This window comes from Neovison vison, chromosome 11 (assembly GCF_020171115.1).
Source record: "Neovison vison isolate M4711 chromosome 11, ASM_NN_V1, whole genome shotgun sequence".
Classification (NCBI taxonomy): domain Eukaryota; kingdom Metazoa; phylum Chordata; class Mammalia; order Carnivora; family Mustelidae; genus Neogale; species Neogale vison.
The window spans coordinates 112,574,861-112,599,584 of record NC_058101.1 but is presented as its reverse complement, the minus strand read 5'-3'; positions in this window follow the sequence as shown (position 1 = coordinate 112,599,584).

Here is a 24,724-nt window from a genome sequence, read left to right as displayed (position 1 = left end):
TAAACAGAATCTTTGAGGATTCAACATTTTCCCCCATCACCAAATTAAATTAGATAAATGACCAAGCAAAACAGCTAACTTACCTGAACTTTGCTGGACTCACAGAAAAGAGCACCCCAAAATATTCCAGTATCAAAAAGTGAAAAAAAGAAAAATAAAATCAATTCATATCTATTGAAGAAAATCAGGAAGTGGATTTTTATATAAATCAAAAATCAGATGAAATACCACTCCTGTTCTGAAAAACAACCAGGAAGCAGGAAAAAACAAACAAACAAACAAAAAACAAAACAAAACCCAACTTATATCCATCCTCCAAACAGAATTAAATGTATTTAGCAAGTATTTAAGTATATGGAAGCCCTTACCTTTAGTCAGAAATTTCATAGCTAAAAGCAGATACGGAAAAAAAATGAAAAATGATGTGTGTATTGAACTTAGGAAATAAAGTGGAAGAAAAAGACAAAGTTCTGTAAAAAATAAAGATAAATTGCAAGGTACCCAAGAGAAAATGGACTCAAATGAAAGTTAGTAAGAGACATCAGAGCAATACAGGGAAAAATGGCAAGAGAGTACAAATGACACAAAGCAAAAAAGTGGAAAAAAGGGGAAGTAGTGGAAGTGGAAGATTGGTAATGAAGGAAAAATATTTGCATTGTCTGCTGAAGAAGAAAAACAAAATAATGTTCAGAACCAGTATTTAAAACTAGAACCTAAGAAAACCTTCCAGAAATAGAAAATGATCCAAACATTAAAAACTTGCATGGGAAAATTAACCCTGAACAATCCGTTCTGAGCTTCAGCCAGTTTCAGAGATAATGATGTAATTCTCGAGGCCAGCAGGCAAAAGGAACAAGCAATCTACAAAGGGAAAGTAATTAGACTGGCATCATATTTCTCAAAACCAACATATGAAGAAAGCAAGACAGCCATGGAGCAATTTTTTTTTTTTTAAAGATTTTACTTATTTGACAGAGACAGAGAACAAGCAGGAGGGTGGAGGCAGAGAGAGAGGGAGAAGTCGGCTTCTCATTGGGCAGGGAGCCCAACATGGGGCTTGATCATGGGGCTTGATCCCAGAACCCTGGGATCCTGACCCAAGCCAAAGGTAGATGCTTAACTGACTGAGCCACCCAGGCACCCCTATGGAGAAATTTTTATTGTGAGATTAAACTAACTGAAGTTATGAACCAAGAATTTTATAGCCAAACTATCCTTCAAATATCAAGGCTTTAGAAAAGCAGTGGGGAATTTTGTACCCATCCTTCCTGAGGAATATGCTGGAGAACGATCTGTGTCCAACAAAATGATGACTAGGAAAACTTGAGCAAGGGGATTGACAGTGGTTATTTTAAAATAAGTAAGTATACATGTAAGACTAAAAGACAGAGGTGAGATACCATAGCTAAAAAAATTAAAGGGAAGGAAAAGAGGATGCTAGGAAAAGCTCTTTTTCATGTGGGCAATAGCTGATAATGAAGGATAGTGAGAAAACTCTGCAGATGGTACAAGGTTAAACAAAAAACAAGACTTAAGGACATAAAAATTGCGTAAGTACAGAGGATAACCAGTATAACAAAAATGTAGTGCTTTGTAAATACTACCCCCAATTTTTAAAAATAAAAGTGAAAACAGCACATATAATAAAATACATATAATTACCCAAGATTCTGATACATTTGAGACCAACTGTATAAGCCACAATGATAGATGTCAGTGTGGTTAACTCACCTAGTAAAAGAAAAAGAATTTCATTTTGGCATCTAAAATAAAACCCAATAATCCACTATTTTATTAGAAAAACACCTAAAACAAGGTGATTCAGAAGGCCAAAAAAAAAAAAAAAAAAAAAGAATGGACAAAAGTCCATCAAGCATAAGGACAGAGGGAGAGAGCAGGCTTCCTGATGACAGATAAAACTGAATCCATGACTCAACATAGTAGGTCACATACTATGTCACATACTTTGTGACATAGTGTCACAAAGGACACTTTTCAGTGCTAACAGCCACAATCCACAACAAAGTATTTCCCAAATAATCCAGCAATAGCCTTTATGAAACAAAACCCACAAAAGTGTAGGAAGACAGATTCCATTCTTAACAGGTGACTTCAATATACTCCACTCAGCACAAGACAGATCAAGTAGACAAAAGATTCCTTAGTAGGAGATGGAAGATCTAAACAGCATAATCAGGGTGGGACTCATGGAGTTTCTCAAAATAAAAAACCCATTAGGAACTTTGAAGAAAATAGAAATGTTTAGTTTACAGAGAGAAGGTGTGTGTACAAAGTTTGTAGAATGCTGAGGACAGAATCTTCAGGGCGTTTGAGGAGGGAGTATAGTTGGATTAAAAAAGAAAACTATGATAGCACATTAGAAGGAATAAAAGTTTTAATTTACCAGTCCTAATGTGAAATTCAACAAACTGAATTTCTGTTTTTCCTACTGTGCGCCAAACGTGGGGTGTTGGGAGGTGAAACTCCTCTTGCCTTGGAGAAACTTCCAGTGGTGGTAGGTAATTCTGACATTATTACAGTGGCAGAATTGATGAAGTACTATGGGAAAATGCTTGCCATCTAAATTAATATTTTCAACACTATTAGGAGCCAGGCCTTCGTAGTGGGAAGAAGCCCTCCAGACCCTGTGCTGTTTTTCTTCTATATCTTGTGGCTCGGATGATGCAAATTCCATTTTATAGACTTTTAGCACAATTAAAACTCAACTAACGATTTTCATTAGTCCTGTTTTTGTAGTTTAAAAGTACTTCTTTAGAACAGCCCTTTAAATAAAGAAGAGATTGGAACCTAACCTCATGGAGTTGAGTGAAGACCTCCACCTGAACATACCTTTCCTAGATGCTTCCTGCACTGGGATATCTTCTTTGATTCGTTTTGGGCTAGCAGTGAGATGGTTAGTTAAGTCTTGTTATTGTTTATCAATGTAATTTCCACTTCTTTTAATTACATGAGTTAAACTTGTTTATTTTAGACCACTTAGGAAGTATAAGATACAAAAAGAAGAAAAGAAATATTCCCATTGATTCTGTCACCCAGATGTGCCCTTGTTGTTTTTTGGTCGATATTCTTCCTGTTCTTTCTCTTCTTCCCATCTCTTCAGTCCTCCATAGCTCCTTTCCTGCCTCTTTCTCTTTCATTTACACCCTGTACATGTGTATAATTAAAAATATTTTATGTAACAACTTTTCTTGTACAAAATGTACAAAATGGTGGTGCCCGGAGTGATGGTAAATTATGGACGGGAGGATTAAGGAAGGCCTTCTTGGAGATGCGGCTTCTGAGCTGGGCCTCAGAGGATGGGGGAGGATTTTTGACAGGCAAAAATGGGGAAGAAGATGATAGCAGGTAAAGTTCTCTTACTAAAGGCTCAGGAGCAGGAAAACATAGGTCGTGTTGACTGATGCAAGTAGGTGTGACTGTATGATTGTTCGTTGTCATAATAGCATAAATAATAACAGTAATGATACTAATTGCTTTTTATGGGCCAGGCATTGTTCTAGGCACCTTGTAAACATTTAATTTTCCAAATTGCATGTAGTAGGTGCCATTATTAATCATGTTACAGATATAGAAACTAAAACATAGATGAGTAGTGACTTGGTCCAGAACTATAAGTGGTAAAGCTGGGATCCAGGCGGGGGACGACTGGCCATCAGTTGGTGTCCCTAAGTAAAGTGACAGTGACCCAGCATTTCTAGTCTAGTCCCAGTTTAAAATACTGTGTTGTGAGTTTTTTTTCTTGGGATTGAATTGTTTTATTGGATTTTATTTAATTAATTATTTATTTAAAAGAGATTTATTTATTGATTGATTTGACACAGAGAATGAGAGAGAGAGAGAGAGATCACAAGTAGGCAGAGAGGCAGGCAGAGAGAGAGAGAGGAGGAAGCAGGCTCCCCACTGAGCAGAGAGCCCGATGTTGGGCTCAATCCCAGGACCCTGGGATCATGACCTGAGATGAAGGCAGAGGCTTTAACCCACTGAGCCACCCAAGCACCCCTCATTAGATTTTATTACTAGAAAAGCTATTAATGACAGATCTCTAAGGAAACCACTTACTCCAATGTTTTTTACACTGAAAACCCAACATCTTACCAGTATTAAAACATTCTAAGTTTTATCATACACAATACAAAATTGAAATAGGATTAGTTTTAAAAACATAAAATATAGGTTTCAGGAGCCTTTTTTTTTTTTTTTAAATTTCAAGTATATACTAGGGCCTCAGTGAATGAGAAAGAAATTTATAATGAGTCCTTTTATTATGTCAGTGTCAGAAGTACTTGTGTGGAATCTAAGAGAGACCTCCCTCCTAATGAATTTTTATTGTAAATAGTACAATGTGGATATTCCAAATGGGTTATCCAAAAGGGAACTTAATTGTTTTAATAAAGATATTTTATCCCTTGCCTTCCTATATTTTTATCTTAATTTGACCGTCGTTAAAGCTTTTTTTTTTATTAAGATTTTATTTATTTATCAGAGAGAGAGAGGGAGAGAGAGCGAGCACAGGCAGACAGAATGGCAGGCAGAGGCAGAGGGGGAAGCAGGGTCCCTGCTGAGCAAGGAGCCCGATGTGGGACTCGATCCCAGGACCCTGGGACCATGACCTGAGCCGAAGACAGCTGCTTAACCAACTGAGCCACCCAGGCGTCCCTGGTTAAAGCTTTTTAAAATTTATTTTTATTTTATTTTTTTAAATTTTTAGATAATATATCATTGTATATCTAGAATTTGTCAAGTATATAATTTTCAAAAGGTTTTATTTATTTACTTATTTGAGAGAGTCGGGGAGATGGAGAGAATCTTAAGCAGACTCCAAGCTGAGCGTGGAGTCCATCATGGGGCTCCATCTCACGACCCTGAGATCATGACCTGAGCGAAAATCACGAGACGAATGCTTAACCAGCTGATCCACCCAGCTGCCCCAAGATTTTATCAAGTATCTTATATATGGTAGACATTGTGGGATCCAAATATGTTTAAGTCTTATGACAGCTCTTCATCATCTCCATTTCCCAGATGAAGAAACTGAGACTCAAATTAGTAAAATGAAAACAAGTTATGACTGAAATTCAGGTTTGTGCGCCTCCAAAGCTATGAAAAAGTTCTGGCTCTTTCAGTGCAAAAAGTGGTTTTTGAAAAATGAAAGGTTTTATTTACTCTTAGCTCTGAAAGGAACAGAGGCTAGTCCCGAGCCTCCCCCAGGTTTTTCAGTGATGCTGCTGTCCTGCAGAGAGCTTTCCCATACAGAATAACCGTAACGTACCATAGCCTTCGTGTTCCAAAACGGGAAACCTGAGTAGGAGCCACAGTCTTCCTGTAAGCAACAGATGGTTACTGTTTAAATGAGGGTAAACTCCGGATCTCATCTGTGGAGTGACTTTAGGTTTTTGTGGAGTAGATGGGTTTGGAGAGTTAGTCAAGGAACAGGCTGAGATTTAGGAGGCGGAGGAGGAAGAAGTAAACAAATCAAATTTGTCTGTAGCATTTTTCACTCTTATATACTCTTTAATCACAGGCCTGTGGCAGGTTGTATTTTTCTGCCTCCTCCTCCACCCCAAACAGAGGGGGAGGAATGAAGGACGGGCCTGGCAGGCTGTTGAAATTTGTAGTGTGTTGGCATCCAGCAAGTGAGTTTTGCTGTGGGGTAAGTCCTGTGGCTTGTTTTCTGCCTTCGTGAATAGAGCCTTTCCGTCTTTGCCAAGCCTGCAGTTAATGCGGTCAGGGGATTTATTATGAAATGTACTAAATCTTGGCATGGAGCTAATTGCATATAACAAGAAGCGTGCTAGAGGCTTGGACCTGAGAAGTGACACATGCAAAAAGCATTCTCTTTCTGATGCTGCTGAAAGAGGTTTTGTGTAGGGGAATGTCTGCATGTCTGCGCTTATTGCTAATGAGGTAACCCCTCACCCAAAGCATATTTCTGAGTTACTTGTTAAAATAAATGCAGAGTTCTCTCTCCCTCTCTCTTTCTCGCTCTCTATTTCTCTCTGTATGAACAATTAGCAGTTGAAGAATGAATATTAACCCCAACTCCACTTCTGAAACTCTTAGTATATCATAAAACACATATCTATGGCAGTTTAAATTGCCATTATGACATAGAATAATTCTTATGTAAAGGTATAAAAGTCAACCAGAGAAGTTGTTATCAAATCAGTTGGCCATAACAAGATACCATAGAGTTTGGTGGCTTTAACAACAGAAATTTATTTTTCTCATAGTTTTGGAGACTGGAAGTCTGAGATCAGGGTGTCAGCATGGTTAGTCTCATGAAGGCTTTCTTTTTGTCTTGCAAATGGATAATTTTTTACTGTACCCTAATTTTGGTGGTTGAGGTGGACAGCAAGCAGGGATGGTTGAAGGAGAGGCAGTTGGAGAATTCTCTGGTGCCTCTTCTTATAAGAGTATTAATTCTGTCATAAGGGCCTCTCCACTTACGACTTCATCTAAACATAATTACCTCCCTAAAAATCCCTCTCCAAATTCTATCACATTGAGGGTTAGGGGTTCAATATATGAATTTGGGGGAGGGGCACATTTCAGTCCATAGCAGAAGTATTTAAAGGAAAAGACAAATATTGTATCTTTTTAAGCCCAAGGTAGGTCTTTAAAACTTTACTTAATTTTGCATTTAGTTTAAAAGTAATATTTGAGTACTGTAGTAGGTGGTTGATACTTCTTCGCTACATTAAAAAGTTAAAAACTTAGCATTTTCCCATAGCACATACCACCTACACCTTAGTTTATTGAATTATACAAAGATAAACCAATAAAAGCTGGTTCAATGAAACCATTACATCCTTTCCTGAATATTATGAGAAGCATTTTTCTGCAGATAACTCTTTTCCCTTTTGATAACAGAAACTAGTTAATAAGGTACCTTTAGAAAATAAGTGTAAAGTTTTATTCATGTCTTCCTAAAATATAGTAATTTGTGTGCATGTGTAAAGCTAAGACCCTGATACTTAAAAAGTCAAAGGAGAGAGAGTTATTGGAAAGGATTCCAGCACACGGCTAACACTAATCTTTTAGGTACTAGCGGTTTTTGAAGTGGCAGTAATCCTGAGTTTAAAACAAAACAGTAGTGGCCACAAATTTCAGTCCTGGCACAGCAAAAAGGAAATGTTGGAATGAAAGTGTTTGTAGCATGTAGGGAGAAAAAGGTAACATTCAAAAATAGAACAGAAAAGAGGTCATTTGTATGATCCCTGTAACACTGCAAATTCATTAATATCTAGGGCTTACCAGATCAGTTTGAATTTTTATCAAGTGCCAGAAGTTGGCATTGATCAGGGTGATAAAAACCTGATGATTTACAGAGAGGGAATGGTTTGTTTGCTTGTTCGTTCATTCATTCAACATTGATTTACTGAGGTTCTCCTGTGTTTGAGGCACCACGCCAAACAGTGTGACAGAGGAGCGACAAATCACTGATAGCTTTTACTCTCGAGTACTTAATTTTGTGTTTACTTAACTACTATGAAACTGAGTCCCTCCTACATATATGGGACTGTCCTGCCTCTTGGGACTGAAAAAACACACATCATTAAGAATGATCCTTTTCAAAAAAGCTGGTGTCTCATCTAAGGAAATACACATAAACGCATAATTGCTCTTAGTTATTACGTTTAGTAACTTGAGGTTTGGATCCAGGTCTAAATAGAGATTAACATTCAAGAGGAACATACAACTTTCTGAACCCTTCACTAAGTCTGGTGTGTGTTGTCCCAGTAGTTTAGGTTCTTGCTGCCCTTTGGGTGGTCTGAGAAATGGCAGCCATGTCATTACCTGAGAGAGATTACCAGGAACACAGGATCTCAGACTCCACTCCAGACCTGCTGAATCTGAGCTTATATTTTAAGAAGGAGTCCACATGACTCATGTACCCATTGAAGTTTGGGCATCTTCAATACAAGGTTTGACTCATATTCATAATGATGTGAGATGAAAATTTATCTGTCTCAAAGCTGAGCGCTTTTATTTGCCTGTGCATTCTTTGAACAAGCATTTATTGAACACAAAGATTTATTGAACATTTACCAGGTATTACACTGGGAACTGAGGACAAAAAAAAAAAGAGTAATTTTTAACTACAGTTAATAGTTAAATTATATGACCTATTAAAGAAGTAGTTATATCAGTATATAACTGCAAGGAATACTTTAGAGCAAGGAAACTTTAGATGAGATGTGAGGTCTGGGGGGGCGCCTGGGTGGCTTAGTTGATTAAGGGTCTGCCTTCGGCTCAAGTCATGATCCTGGGGTCCTGGAATCAAGTCCCACTTCAGGCTTCCTGCTCCACGGGGAGTCTGCTTCGCCCTCTGCCCCTCCCCACACTCATTCTCTCTCTCTCTAATAAATGAATAAATCTTAAAAACAAAACAGAACAAAATACAATGTCTGAACTGGACCTTAAAAGATATGCAAGAATTTGTCCAAGAGGCGAGGCAGATTCTTCTCTCACATGTCATTTATCTGTTGATTTTGAGTAGTTGAATTACTAGAGATAGCTTGCTGAAAGTATTTTAAAAATAATTAGGTAAACTTATATGTCAAGGTTTGTATGTTTTGGTGTATTTTGTCAATGGGATGCGTGTACTCTTTCTTAAGGAGATATGATATAATGAGTGTTGGAGTTCAGTGTGAGTATTTTACATTCTGAGTCTCAGTTTTTCCATCTGCTGAGTGGGCATATCAGTTCTGTAAGGTTTTGATGAAGGTTATAGACACAAAGAGGTTAGTTAGCACTATGGGATCCAATAGATTGTAAATATTTTTTTTTAATATTTATTTATTTAACAGAGAGAGATCACAAATAGGCAGAGAGGCAGGCGGTGGGGGTGGGGGAAACAGGTTCCCCGCTGAGCAGAGAGCCCGATGTGTGTGTTGCTCGATCCCAGGACCCTGGGATTATGACCTGAGCCGAAGGCAGAGTCTTAACCCTAAGCAGAGCCCCCCAGACACTCCTATTGTAAGTATTAATGATGATAAGAACAGTTTATATTGACATATGTTGCTTATTTATGTTAGCAAAAGGAAAATGCGGCAATGTGATATGTTTAAAATAAAAGTATTCCTCCATAAGAAATAATCTTCCTTTATCATCTAAGCCATAAAAAATTCAAGAAATGAGAAACAAGGAGTCATAATGTCCAAAAACCGAAAAAAAATATTTTCACCTTCTCAAAAAGGACACTAAAAAATATTTTCACCTTCTCAAAAAGGACACTTACAAACTTCACATTCTTTGGCTTTAGATTCTGTACTTTGGTGTTTATTATCAATCCCAGCACAGGCCTTCTCTGTCTGTAGTGCTGGGCCATTTCAGTGTTTAGTGAATGGTTACCCTGATGCTTTCTCAATATTTGAATAGTAAATTTGTGTGAAGTGGACTCTTCAACATGTTGTGTGTGGGCTTCCCACGAAGAAACACATACATATGTTCTAGGAGAAAATATGACTTCTTTTTTTCTTTTTTTACTTCACAAATTTGGGAGACATGTTTAAGTACCAAGCTAGTAAAGAGAAGCTGAGACTTTCTCACACAAACAGAAATTGAATTTTACTTTCTCTAATTGGTGAGAAAGAGATGTTCTTTAATCAGTGCTCAGGAACTGGGCTCACTTGCTGTTCTCTAGGTGGAGTCTCACACGACTTCAGGCGAAATTTCTTGGTGCCTTTCCATTCCTATAAAGCGGCTGTCTGAGACCCACCAGCAGAAGGCAAAATGTAAATGGAAGGTATTAATCTGAAGAAAGGCAAGAATGGGGGAGAGAGCCTGCTGCTGTGTGGCATAGTCAGGAATGGATAACAACAAAGTGAGCTGAGGTACAGCATTTGGGTCCCTCAGTGAAATGTGCTACTCAAGGTAAACAGTCCGTTTTTGTTGTCTTTGGAAGCTCTTGAGAACCTTGTCATGTTAATGTAGTTATTGAAATTGAATTTGGAAATTGTAATGTTATTCTCATATTTCACTTTAAAACAGTGCTGCTAACTCCCACCTTGAAAGGGCTCACATATATATCATAAGCAGGGCACTGCTAATATTTTAGTAACCCCACAAGAAGGATAGTGAAATGAAATACTGTAAAAGCACAACCGACCTGCGTTTTCTTTTCCCAACTTGCTTGCAATGAGATGCAAAATGTAAAAATAACCCACTACCCAGTTACCCACACACAACATGTTGAAGAGTCCACTTCACACAAATTTACTATTCAAATATTGAGAAAGCATCAGGGTAACCATTCACTTTACAAACGTGCAAATGGTACTCATTGTGCGTCAGAGATCACCCTAGGTTTCTGTGACCTTGGCAACATTTCAGGGATCACGTTTTCCCATGGATCAACTGTTTTTGAATAGTTTCTCCAATGTACTGGCCAGACCAGCTTTTCTTAAACAGTAAGCATCTATACCTCTTTTCCTACTTATTTTCCCTCCCAAGCATAGCCTTTATGGCCTTTATAAAAGGGAGAGGAGGAGAGAGAGAACAAGAGAAAGAGAGGAAGAGAAAGAAACTTTACCACTTACATAGAAATATCTACATATAGTCTCAGGGCAATGTGATAACTGATTTTGGTTCATATTTGTTCCTTTTTTATTTTAAAGGATTAGCTCTTTAAGGATTTCCTTTTGGGAATAGTTTATATTGCTTATTGCTCCAATAGAACAGTCTAAAAGATATTCATAAAACAAGACGTGTATTTTCCTTGACATATCTTTTTATCATTTTTCTAATAGGGAGGAGTTGTTGTTTTGACTTGGGGTTATTTGGAAATTGCTTGAAAAAAGTAAACTTGTCATATTTCTTCAAATGGGTAATCTTAGGTGCTGAATACTGAGAGAGGCTGCTAGATCTTGTTCTTTTTTGTACTTTTGAGCATATTTCTTAAGATGGCTGTATGAAAAAAATGAGTCTTTTGATCATGACTGATTTTTAAAATTTATGTTAAATCCATGATGAAACCACTGATTTCCAACTCTCTTGGCTCTCTAAGGATTAGGCAGAACAGTTATTTTGTAAGTGCCACGATACAGAAGAAAAACGAAAAGTAGTATTGATGTCTTAACATCCTTTAATGTAACTTCTCATTGGAGAGGTCTGGCAGCATCATTTCCCACTTTGAATGTAAACAAGAATCGCACAATTCTTTTCTTCTCTTGGTTTTACAGTGGTATAGCTGGTCTGAAGTGTTTGTTCTTGAAAGAAAAATGTCCCTCCTAGTGTAGATTAATGATGCTTCAAGACATGTTTATTCAAAGATGGCAGCAAGGAGGTGAGTGGGCTAAATGCTCCACATTAGAGATCATTGTGTTCTACACAACAGATGTAGCTAGTGGACTGTTTATGTAGCTGCTTTCAGTTTTTCTTTGATTTATAATCTATGAGAAAACTGAAATGGTTGTCTCTATTTTTCCTTTTTTTTAAACAAAAATAGTGAGACTTTAGACAAACACTGTTAATTCTAAAAATGAAATCATGAAGAAGGCTTAGCCTGCTGTTCTTGAGTTTTGATGTTAAATTACATATTCAGGTTCTTTCAAGAGGTCCATTAGGCAGCTGGATTGAGCAATGGAAATTATCTTGATTTTGGATCTTATAGGCAGTTTCCAGGTATATACATATGTATAATCCATTGGTTAAATTTGAACATAGGGCACTTCAAAGTAATCATAAAAAGTATTCTGATATTTATGAGGTATATGATTTTGTCTTTTTTGAAGGGTATCAAAAATATCCAGAAATAGCACTTAAGTTTTAAATAAAACATCCAGAATTTCCCCTAAACTTTTATGTTTCTTTTGCGCTCAGTTACTACAAATCATCATATGGACATTCTAAAATCGGTAAAAGTGATGGCATTGTAGCTTTGTTTAATGCTAAAATGTGATACAGCCATACCAGTCATAAAAGGAAGGGAAATTAACCTGTCTGTGGTTATCTGTAGGGTTTCTCAAGAGTGCTCTGCTTGACATTTGAGTTGAATTCTGTTGGTAACCTAACTATATTTTTCAGTGTGTGTTTTTGGGACCACTGTCACTAGTGTGACTTTTTAGATGTACCAGTCTTTTTTAAGACGGATTGCAGTAAAGAATTTCCACTTCTAGGGGCGCCTGGGTGGCTCAGTGGGTTAAAGCCTCTGCTTTCGGCTCAGATCATGATCCCGGGGTCTTGGGATCTAGCCCCGCATCGGGCTCTCTGCTTGGCGGGGAGCCTGCTTCCTCCTCTCTCTCTGCCTGCCTTTCTGCCTACTTGTGATCTCTCTCTGTCAAATAAATAAATAAAATATTAAAAAAAAAAAAGAATTTCCACTTCTAGAGATCTTTTATTTAATAACGTCCTGGTTAAAAGCTCTTTGGGGTTTTCTTAAAAAATATATCTTCACTAATACTAAAAAATGAAAATGAGTAAAACCCATCTTTAGAGGTTTGAAAAAAATGTTTATCCGCTTATGTTGTTGAAGCTGATATAAATTTTCAAATTAGTGACATAAGTGTCTATGCATGTATATATAGCTCATGAGTGCAATATTCTTGACCATTAAATTTAGACTTGATAAACTAAACATCTGTTCCAGGACAGAAAGGAAAAGTTTGGGGATGGAGTTTTTTAATTGACATCTGAAAGTTAGTTTTATGTAATTAATCTTTTATTTATTTATTTATTTATTTGTCAGAGAGAGGGAGAGAGAGCGCGAGCACAGGCAGACAGAGAGGCAGGCAGAGGCAGAGGGAGAAGCAGGCTCCCTGCCGAGCAAGGAGCCCGATGTGGGACTAGATCCCAGGACGCTGGGACCATGACCTGAGCCGAAGGCAGCTGCTTAACCAAGTGAGCCACCCAGGCGTCCCGTATGTAATTGATCTTTTGATGCTCTGAGTTTGCTGTATATATCTGAAAGTTCAAAATTAGCTCCAATTTGAGCATGATCTTTTTTTTTAACCAGTTAATTATGGTGATCATTTCTGTGATTATATTCTACTGTTAGGAATTTATCAAGCTCAAAACTACAACAACAATAACAAAAGCAGTCTGGAGTGTTTTTGCCAATATAAAATGACTATGAATTGACTCTACGATCTAAATGAGATTGTAAACATTTTGAAGAAAAAAAACCCCATAGCTATGCAACTATAATACACTTTTTGGCACATGTTAGGTTACATTGTTTTCAGAGTTTTACGTTGTTTTCAGAATTTATTTTTTCATTTGTTTCAGTAAGTGAAATTATAGCTATAAACAAATACTTGTCAAAAAGTGTTGGCTTTTAGACTATTAAAGTATATTATGAAATAGTTAAAACCAAAAACTAAGACATTACTGTATGGAGATGATTGGACCAATAAATAAGTATCAACTGTATATACTGAATCGAAAATAAATAAAATGAAGAGATGGAACTGATTTGAAAGATCAGGTATCTCTTGCATATTTTTGGTTACGTGTAGTAGGCATTATTTATAAAAGTGTGATTTATTTATACCTTGGCTTACTAATGAATCTGAAAAAGTTATAGGGAGACCTGAGATATTTTATCTGATGGGATTTCTATACTCAAATATCAGCCAGTCAGAATTGTGTTCTAAAGCTTTCTGAGAGGGACAGACTGTGTCCTCCCCCCTGGCAAAGCTGCTGTGCCATCATGGAGTTGGGGGGATTCAGCCTAGTCTGAAAGGGCATGATGTGGCTTTTTTTTTTTTTTTTAAGATTTTATTTATTTATTTGACAGACAGAAATCACAAGTAGAGAGAGGAGGAAGCAGGCTTCCCACTGAGCAGAGAGCCTGATGCGGGGCTTGATCCCGGGACCTTGGGGACCCTGGGATCATGACTTGAGCAGAAGGCAGAGGCTTTAACCCACTGAGCCACCCAGGCGCCCCATGATGTGGCTTTTGTCCCAGCTCTTCCTGCTTATGGAGGATAACCTTGAGTGGACTCAAAAACTTGTTCTTGCAGTGTAAATAAATGATAGCCATGTCTTTTCCAGGATGACTCACAGAGATTCAAAGTCATTGTAGGTGATGTGAATCATTTGAAGGCATTTAAGTTTTGGCTGGTAAGATATTATTCTTATGTCTTCTAAACATCCAGATAACTGGAACATTGGTGCCTGCCAACTACTGCTTTTTCAGCATCCCCGCCTTCAGAGTATCTTGTATATTTTAGTAAAACTGTTTAACAAAATTGTTCTTTAGGGAAAAAGTCAGCTATAATCCTATATATTTTTTCTGGTCTTTTTTTCTATGTATTTTAAGTAAATAAATCAGTAGTGTATATATAACATTTTATATGTTGCTTTTTACATGTATTATTATATATAATTTTTCCAAATTCTTTTTGATCATTATTTTGATGGATGTATGAGCTGTTCAGCCAAGGTGATAATACTGTGGTTTATGTAACTCTTCTTCTGTGCTTGGATATTTAGACTGCTGCTAGTTTTTTACATTATAGGTAAGTGCTATAAGGAGCTTCTTAATCTATAAAATTTGATCTGATTTTGGCATGTATTCTTAATTCTCCTTCTTAGCAGTGGAGTTTCTGAATCTAGATGTAAGAGTACTTTAATGCTGTTCATAATTACAGAGAAGTTATTTTTTTAAAGACTTTAAATCTAGATTAAAATTGCCCCCTGGGCTAGGCTTCTTCTTGGCTTTTCATACTTGAAAACCTCTTCCTTTTTCTAGGCTTATTTCTTTTAGATCTTTTTCCTAGATTCTCCCCAGCACAAGTGAAGAGGATCTCTCATTTTTCTCAAGTGGTGGGGGACCCCTCATCCCTGTTTTATTAATTTAAATTGAAAATTCAATATTACCCCAAGATGATAGCAAAAATAGTTGTATAGTTTCCTGAGGCTGCTGTAGTAAATTACCACATCTTAGTGGTTTAAAACAACAGAAATTTATTTTTTCCCCTTCGGAGACCAGAAATCCAAAATCAGTCTCCTAAGTTGGAATCAAGGTATCAGCAGGGCTGCATTTCCCCCAGATGTTCCAGGAAAGAATGGTTTCTTTGTTGTTCCAGCTTCCATGGTCTGCTGGCATTCTTGGACGTGGGGCTTCATCACTCTGATCTCTGCCTCTATGGTCTTATTACCTCCTCCTTTTCTCTATGTGTGAAGTCTCTCTCTCCCTCTGTCTTATAATGATGCTTGTGAAAGCATTTAGGGTCTGCCTGGATAATTTGGGATAATCTCCCTATCACAAGAAGCTGAATATAATCACATCTGCAACAATCTTACCATGTGAGGTAACAATCACAGGTCCTGGATAATAGGACCTGATACCTTCGGCATGGGGCACCATTTAGGCCCCTACGGTAATTTTTTACTAGGATAGATAAGGTATTTTGAATAATTACTTAGGCTTTTCTTTATCTCTTATGTATTGTTTAGAGCAAAGCGACTGATATTGCTGGGAAATGATACAGTTGGATATGAAGTGTGACTATGAATGTCATGAGGGGAAGAGCTCTAATAGTGTTACCTCTGAGTACTACTCTGTGACCTGCTAGCAGAGGTGGTATTTTTTATATTTATTGAGATAAAATAAGAGTTGATATTTTATGACTGATATTCAGCAAACTTTTTATTTGGAAGGTAAAAATTTCCTAAATCAAATTTATGAAAAATTGAGAAAATTTATTATTGTCACTGTCAGAATTAATAAAGGTATTGAAACTTTTCCTTCTGAAATGAGAATGTTTGTATTGACTTAAATTGGGTATATATATTTTTTCCCCATCAGTACCTTTGATGTCAACTAAGTTTTCTTGTTTATCTCTACCTGGTACAGTTAAAGTTTCAGGTATATATTTCTACGATCTATAGCAGGCACAAAGCTTGCTATGCAGATTGCTACTGTACAGTTCCAGAAAATAGCAGGTTGTCACTTGTAGACTCCCAGTATGAGAGAAAAGCACAGGGAGAGTGGGAGAAAAGGCAAGGGTTAGAAATAACCTGCCAGTTCTAATCTCTAGAACCTTTGCATAAACAAGATTGGAATGAAAACAGTTTTTTTTTAAAATTTGGAAACCTGTAACATATCCAATCATAACATTCCATGCTGAGTACATGTACACTTTTAGAAAGACACCACACTGTAATGCACTAGGTCCCCAAATCTGCTTCAGTACTGGCTTTGTGTGTAACCTAAACTTCAGACGTCAGTTGGCTAGGTGGTGTATTTTTATATTGCATCCAGTAAAATGGAAAGAAAAGGTAAAATAGCCAGCAAAATATAGTTAGCATAGCAGTAGTAAGTTTTAAGAACATTTTACATGTTAATCAGAATATTAGGTCCTATATTTATAATATAGAATCAAAAAAAGTACAATTTAAGTTTTATGTTAGTTTAAGTTATATGTAATACTGACACTTAGATATTTTTTCAGTGCTTAGTATCAGCTAAATATAAGGAACATGTGCTAAAAAAAATCCAAGGGTCGAGTTCTGAGAAAAAGAAAAGTTAACAACAAAAAATTTAAAATAAGCCCAACATCCTCAACTTGATTATTTTGTTCAAGAATGGAAATGTCTTTATTATTTAAGGCAATAGTTGGGATAGTAGAGAAGCTCTTTGTATTGTTTGAATATTAAAATTATTAACTAGTAAATTATTTGATTCCTTCCAAGGGGATAGAAATAATTTTTTATATTGTTATGGTAAATGTTGGAATTCAGTTTTAAAAATTAGAGAATGAATTTGGGCAATGCAAATTGTGCTCCTGGTCCACAACTCTGGAAATTGCAAGGTAATTACAAACAAACAAACAAAAATAACCAAAGCAAAGCAAAGCCAAGAATAAAGTAGCCCTAAAGATATGTTCTAAGACTGTCACCCTTCCCCCATGATCCTGTCGTGTTCAGATCCACATCACAAGAAGAATGAGATCTTATAACACCAAGGGGCTGAGAGCCTGGAAATCCTTGGGCTTCAGGGCAGTTAAGTATATTTTGCTATCAGTGTCTATTTGCACTGGTTAGGCTCAGCATAGCTTGAAACTCACAAGAGTATTATCTTCTTCCTCGGTACCTTGGACATAGAAAAGATCTGATGTCTTTTAAATTGAGAGTCGTGGCCTATTAACATCGTTATAACATCAATTTAATGGGTCTCATGTGACAAGATAGAAAGTATCAGTGCTTCACCTGTAAGGATAAGCATTGTTTTGTTGATTTTGTGTTTATATTCTGCAACATAATACATAGATCTTCTAATACACTGTTCTTAGATCTTGCTCACTGTGGGGGATGAAGTGTGTATATGCCACCAGACTTCAGTGTTCAGATATTGGGGGGTGGAGAGTGAATGGCAGCTTATTGCTGCTCATGGATAAATGGGGTGGGAGCAGATACAGAATCATCAGAAATGGTACCCTGTATTTAACACGACTAGATTTTTCCTTATATTCTTGTTCAATTTCACTCTCCTGAAATCATGGACTCTGTCAACTCAAAAAGTTGCCCATAATCTAAGAAGTAGAATTAAAAACAAGAATGGAATACCACTTTATATCATCAAATGGACAAAAAATGAAATCTGATATTTCTAACATTGCCCTGAGTGTGGCAAGAGAAGAATTATTTTCTATTACTTTGGAAAGCAAGTTGACAGATCTTGGTGAAGTTGAAGATGTGTGCATCCTTTGGCCCAGCACTTGTACGACTTTGTGTCTACCCTGGAGGTAGGAACTTTCCTGCCTGTGCAGGAAAGAACACTCATGCCAGTTCCTTCACTGCACCATGCAGGTGGATGGATGGATCGATTGATACAGACAGACTGATATAGATCTAGTTATATACATATATATGAATATGATATAGATAAATGATCTCTGATTTATTCTGTTTCATTTAAAAAATGGAATGGTTGAGAGGGTAACCTGAAATTCATTTATTTTTTTAAGATTTTATTTGAGAGAGAGAGAGGGCACAAGCAACAGGGAAAAAGCAGAGGGAGAAGCAGATTCCTGCTGAGCAGGGACCACCCCCACAATGTAGGACTTGATCCCAGGACCCTGGGATCATGACTGATCCTCAGGCAGATGCTTAACCAACTGAGCCACCCAGGTGCCCCATAACCTGAAATTATTTGATATTTTTCTTCTTTATCTCAATCCAGTCTCTGCATACTGGATGTGTGCCTATAAAGAAAGCAACCTGACCACTCCCCTGTTGAGAAACAAATAAACTGAGACTGATTTATGCAGTATACACTCCGTAGCAGTTGGCGTGAATGAATTAGACCTTCCTGTTACTGATGGGATGCATCAAAGAAAGAAAGGAAGAAAGAAATCCCACAGGAAAGATAAGAAAAAAAAACTACAAAGAATTTATATAGTTTAATGCTATTTATGTAAAACATGACCCACAAAATACAATTGTATCTATTCTATCCAGGCATCCATCCATATTAAAATAGAAAAAAACCTAAATGGAAATAATACTCTGAAGATTATCTTTGGAAAGAGAGAGAGAAGGGAAGATGGTAGTATGTAGGGTTGTTTTAGCTGTTATCTGTAACATTCTGTTTCTTAAAAAAAAAAAAAAGATTCTGAAGCAAAAAATGCAAATGTTAATATTTGGTAAATGTGGCTAGTAAGCACATGATCGTTATACATTTTCTCAATTTTTCTCTTTGAATTGGAAGGGGAGATGAACCATGAGAAACTATGGACTCTGAAAAACAGTCTGAGGGGTTTGAAGTGGTGGGGGGGTGGGAGGTTGGGGTGCCAGGTGGTGGGTATTATAGAGGGCACGGCTTGCATGGAGCACTGGGTGTGGTGAAAAAATAATGAATACTGTTTTTCTGAAAATAAATAAATTGGAAAAAAAAAGAGATATTAACTTAAAATGTCTATGTTATTTTTAGAAAGTAGAATCCTTTAATATTTGAGTTGTAGATTAATTTGTTGGAATTCTGTATCTCTTTGAATACATTCACTTCTAATTTAACATATTGAAGAAAATGTAAACTGTTTATATCTCGGGGGTCTCATTTGGTGATCTTTGCTATCCTAGGCTTCATTGCAGTGAAGAGTACCCTGAAATGCTCTGGTTTTTTGTTCTTGCTTATTCTTAATTCAACTAACTGTTTCTCTGCTGTTTATTAAGTCAATCTCTGCTTTCTCATTTTATGTTCACTAGAACAGAAACTCCATGAGGGCTGGGATTTTCCTCTCTGGCTCTCGAGCGTCTGGAGTTAATGTCTGGCACACAGTAGGGTTCAGTAGCATTTGGTGCATGAATGAATAAAAGGATAAATAGTGAGTCTTCAGCTGGGAATGCTTTTTCACAGCCTGTTAGTTTATGCATGTAACATGACTAGTGCATATTATGTGCCAAGTGAATTTACTGTAAGAGACATTATGAGATGTATCTATACTAATTTATTCTTTACTTGCCTCCTGCAACTTGGCAGTTTCTTTCTCAGGGCCAAATTGTCAGCTTACCCTTTTGTGAAAGATAAGAACCGAGTTACTCCCTTATTATTTACCTTCACTATGCCTTTCTGATTAATTCTGAGTTAAAACTTAGTGTCTGTGTGGACACACTGGGATGTTTGTTTGTACCTGTATCTCAAAAGTATCTTAGGATTTCTACTTTCTGTGTTTGCTTTCTTTGTTCTTGCCGTTCTATTATCCTGTTTCTTATAGTCTTAAGAATGTAAAATGCCTCGAAGTTTTTTGAAAAAAATTAGGATGACACGTTATTTCCATAGAAAATTATATTCCTGCCAACTTGAAGATTGCTTAATTTTTTTTTTAATGTAGTCACTCAAAATGTACCTGGGATCCAGTGTTTTTAACAGAACTCAGTTGTGAATTTTATGAAGCAAATACTTAGTGTTAGGGGAGGAGTTGAATCCCCAAAATTCGTATTTTAAAACACTTATTCCAAGTATCTCAGAAGGTGACTATATTTGGAGATAAGGTCTTTAAAGGAGTGTTTAAGTTAAAATAAGGTCCTAAGGGTGATCCTTAATCCATTACGGCCGTCCTTCTAAGAAGAGGTTAAGAGTCAGTGCAGAAAGAATACATCATGAAGACATAGGGAGAGGACAGCCATCTGCAAGCCAAGGAGAGCGGCCTCTGAAGAAATCAACTGTGCCAACACTTTGACCTTGGACTCTTAGCATCTAGATTGTGAGATAATAAATTTCTGTTGTGAAAGCCACCCAGTCTATAGTACTTGTTATGGCAGAAAACTTGAAAATGAATTACACTTGGCAAAGTACACAAACACATGCACATTTATCTTTTATTTTCTAAACCTAAATTTTAATACATAATAACCTACCTTATGGATCTTATGGAAATAAGGAATTCTTATACTAAGGAAGTTAAAGAATGTCATATGTGTATTCTGTACAGTAATACTTTCTTTACATAGTTCTTTATAGTTTAAATACAGTCTCATGCATCCTCTCATCAGATAGTAATCTGATATTAGTGACTTGCTTTAAAATACGTTCCAGTGCATGGCAGTATTTCAGTATATATTTGGCCATTGGACTAAGTGATATACTCTTCTATGATAATTAGTGCCTATAGTAGTGACTTTGAATGACCAGAACCTTTCAGGCCCTTTGCCTCCTCAGATTTCATGTTAATTTTATTCTCATATTCTCTAAGAAGTGGTAAACTGTGTATTCATTTGGTAGCAAACAGGAATTCAGAATATCAGATTAATTCAGATTTCTCATTCCTTGCTTCAGTTAACTGGTAAATAGTATTTACCGCACTGGGTTTGTTGTAAGTAGTTGTGCTGGCTTCACTTTAACCATCCAAGTGATTTGTGAATTGCTAGGAAGAGAAATCAAAGATTACAAAATTTTGATCAGTGGTGAGCACTTTTGCTTCTGAAATGGAAGACGTGATAATTAATAATGTAATCACTGTTTTCTCTGGTAGCAAGCATGGAGGTTGGTTCTATGATGTTTTAAGATAGAGTATGAAATTTCAGTATGAAAAAGATTGGATTTGAACCTGCTCACTTTTTTAGCTTTGGTTTGCTTTTATTTTAAAACATGGCAGATATCAGGAAAAGGCAGCTCTGATTATTGCATTCCTCTGTTATTTGTTTTTTTTTTTCATCATCTCAAAATTCTCTGTGTCTACTTCAAATGCCACAAGAAAGCAAAAGGAGTAGCTTGTATAAAATGGTCTATTCTCAGTTTTGGGTACTCTTATTTTTAATAACTCTGGGCTTTAAAAGTCTTGGAATCTTTTATCCCTATTTTCAGCAGACACTGTAAGAATTATTTTGGATAAATGATTTTAAAATAGACTTCTTCACTTAAATGGTATACTGTTTGTGAATTCCTTTACAAACATTTTCCAAAGATAGGGACATTTTTTCCTTTCGTTTCTGGTCATGATTGTTAGTGTCATGAATTTCTCACCTAATCTAATAGCATGAGTTAATTTAAGTCACTTTTCTCATTTTTATTCATTAAATAGCAAATTATGTTTCATTTTTCATTGGACTGCTTTAGACAGACATAGTGAATTTCCCATTTTTAATCCTATTTAGAAAACATAGACTTTATTATACCATTTAGTATTACTTCTGAAGCCAGAGCACTGGGTTCCTAATGCAGAGCAGTTAATAGTTTGAAAACTTTAGTTCTTAAAATAAGTTGATAGTTTAAAAACAACTCCCAATAACTATAAATATTGTTTATATAGATTAATCAGTGAAAATGAGCTATATTTTCTCTGGACTTGGATTTGGATGAAAAAACAGGTCTCTCCTAACCAATCACATCTTATATTTACATAGCCTTCCTTCAAGAGTCCCCCTTTAATTACCTCCATTATATATGTACCTGAAAGGTAGTTGGTGTGATCATGTTGCACATTCTGCATTCCTTTGCATTTCTGGCAGCTGTGATGCCAAGGGCTACCTGCACGAATGCCTACCTACCTCTGGCTGCTACAGCTTATCACCAAGGACCGAATTTATCACAGCCCAGCACGGGCATATGGGAAAGCCAGTAATGTCTCTCTGATTTTCTTTGTATTTACTCTCCTGTCATGATGGAAAATATGGATTTTTTATATTTACTGAGAGAATGATGATATATTTTATAATTTATGTAATAGAATTCATGTAATTCTTCTTTTTCTTCTATCCATCCTTTTTTTTTTCACTAATACCAGATTTATTTCTCTTTGGGAAAGTATTACAGAGGAATACTTAATGGATAGTAAAATTAATAAAGCAATTTTGATGGTTTCAGAGAAAGTTTTCACAGTTAAGATTAGTTTTTGACAAAGAAACTTAGTTTCTGCTCAGCCAAGATTTTTCTGTTCTGAATAGAATTTGGATGTAATTCACTTTATCTCCAGTGACCATACTTTTTCCTGGCTGCTAAAGCTGAGTGATCCTTCAGACTGATATGTTCTTTCTGTAGATATTTTGATAAATCAATCAGTTTTAAGTCAAATCTAGCTGATTTGGGAACACACATGGGTAAATGCCTTGAAAATGCCTCTGGGGACCAAATTAAAATTGAAACTTTTTTTTGTTTTGTTTTGTTTTGCTTAATATTTGTTTTTTTTTGTTATGTTAAAAAAGCCCAGTTAAAATACCAGTGTATTTCAGACCAGACATTTGTGTTTTATATGGGCAAAAATCACATAAAATACTCACACTTGAGGGGCAACAGCCAAAAGCAAAAACATTTCATGACTCACTATTAGTATTCCTGACTGTTCATCCAAGAAAGACACATCCTTTCATTTTACATCTCTGTGGCCTGGATCTATTAATGCTGAGTTAAACACTTGAGGATGATCATATATCTTTTATTTTCAAATTTTAGAGAATAGCTCACAATTTGGCTTCTTAATACAAACAAGATATTTATGTTGTAATTTAGTCACTTTATGGGTTTTACAGAATGACTTTTGAATTAAAATCTCTGCCAGGATTATCCCAGCCATAAGCAAGTAGATATCTGTGTTTCACCTGCTTTCACCTGTGACATAATGTTCACATCATAGCCCTTAGTTTCCAGTCAGTACCTCTGGGATTGTGATGGACTCAGTCACATTGGGAGGTTTTCCGGAATGCACATTCCTGTGCCCTACCCTCAATGTCCTGCTTTAGAATGTTGGAGGTGTAGCTGAACATGCACAATTTGGAAAGCCTCTCAGTGTATTGTGATGTATTCCATGGTGAGGAGACAGTAACTATGCCACATGACCACACTTGAAATGCAGAGTGTGTGCCCTTGGCAGAATGCCAGGAAAATTTCACCTATAAACCTTGAACCAAAGAGAAGATATTTTTAGTAAATTTTGCATTTTCTAGACTGAATCAGATTTGACAGGATATTGGAATTCCCAAATTTTGTAAGGGTATATCTATTATACTATTTAGTATGTTTTGTATTGTAAACACTACATTTGAATTTGGCTGTTTGGTCACTTGTTAATTTATGCAACAAGCATTATTCTGATCATCTTCTTTTGCCATTATTATCCCGTGTCCCCCGATGCTATGCTCTTGTGGTCATCTTTCCGCTCTCAGCTCCTCAAGCTCTCTTGCTTGCTTCTCATCCCACAATTCCATAAGGTTTGTTCAGATCAACTGTTACTACTACTACTACTACTACTACTACTACTTCTCCTTCTTCCTCTTCCTGTTTTTCTTCCTCCTCTTCCACCTCCTCCTCTCTTCCTCCTCCTTTTCCTTCTTCCCCTTCTTCTTCTTATTCTTCCTCCTCCTCTTTTTCTTGTTCTTCTTCTTCCTCCTCCTCCTCCTTCTTCACTTCTACTGCTACTTCTTCTCCTTCTTCTTTTTCCTCCTCATCTCCTCCTCCTCCTCCCCCTCACCCCCCTCCTCCTTCTCTCCTACACCATTATCTGTAATGATCTCACCTCTTCCTCAAGGCTCTCTCTACCATCTGAATGACAATGATGCCCAAATTTTATCCTCTGCTTGAACTCTTCTTTTGGTAGGTGGTAGTGCATTTCAGTGGCCAAGTCATGAGTAAAGGGTAGACTGATGGCTATTGCAGATGGAGACAGTACTTTCATCAAATTCACTGATGCCTTATTAATGTGTTCATGTCAGATATCCTCTCTAAAAGAATTGTGAAAAACCCATATTTGCTTTATCAGTGTCTCCATGTTTATAGTTCTTATTTTCTCATATTTTTACTCTGTGTTAGTTTTCTAGGACTGCTTGTAAGAAATTACCACTAAGTTAGTGGCTTAAATAGCAAAATTAATTTTTTTATAGTTCTGAATGCTGGAAGTCTGAAATCAAGATGTTGGTAGGGCCATGCTCCTTCTGAAGTTCTAGGAAAGAGTCCTTCAGCACCGTTTCCTGGCTCTTGCTGGCTTCTCATAGTCCATGGCATTTTTGGGGGTTATATCTGCCTCCATCTACATGTGGCCTTTTTCTCTGTGGTTCTGTGTGTGTGTGTGTGTCTGTGGATTTAGGTCCACTGTAATCCACTATGACCTCATCTTAATTATTTCTGTAAAAGACCCTATTTCTAATGTTCTGCACGGACATGAAGTTTTTGGGGAAAAAATCTGGACACTAACCCACTCACTATAGGCTTACCGGTACCAAATATCCAACACCAGAGACTGCTGTCACATAAAGCTAGAGGACAAAATCTAGAAAATGACTGCCAGACTCGGCCACTTATGTGTGTGTGGCTTTGCTCTGTGCG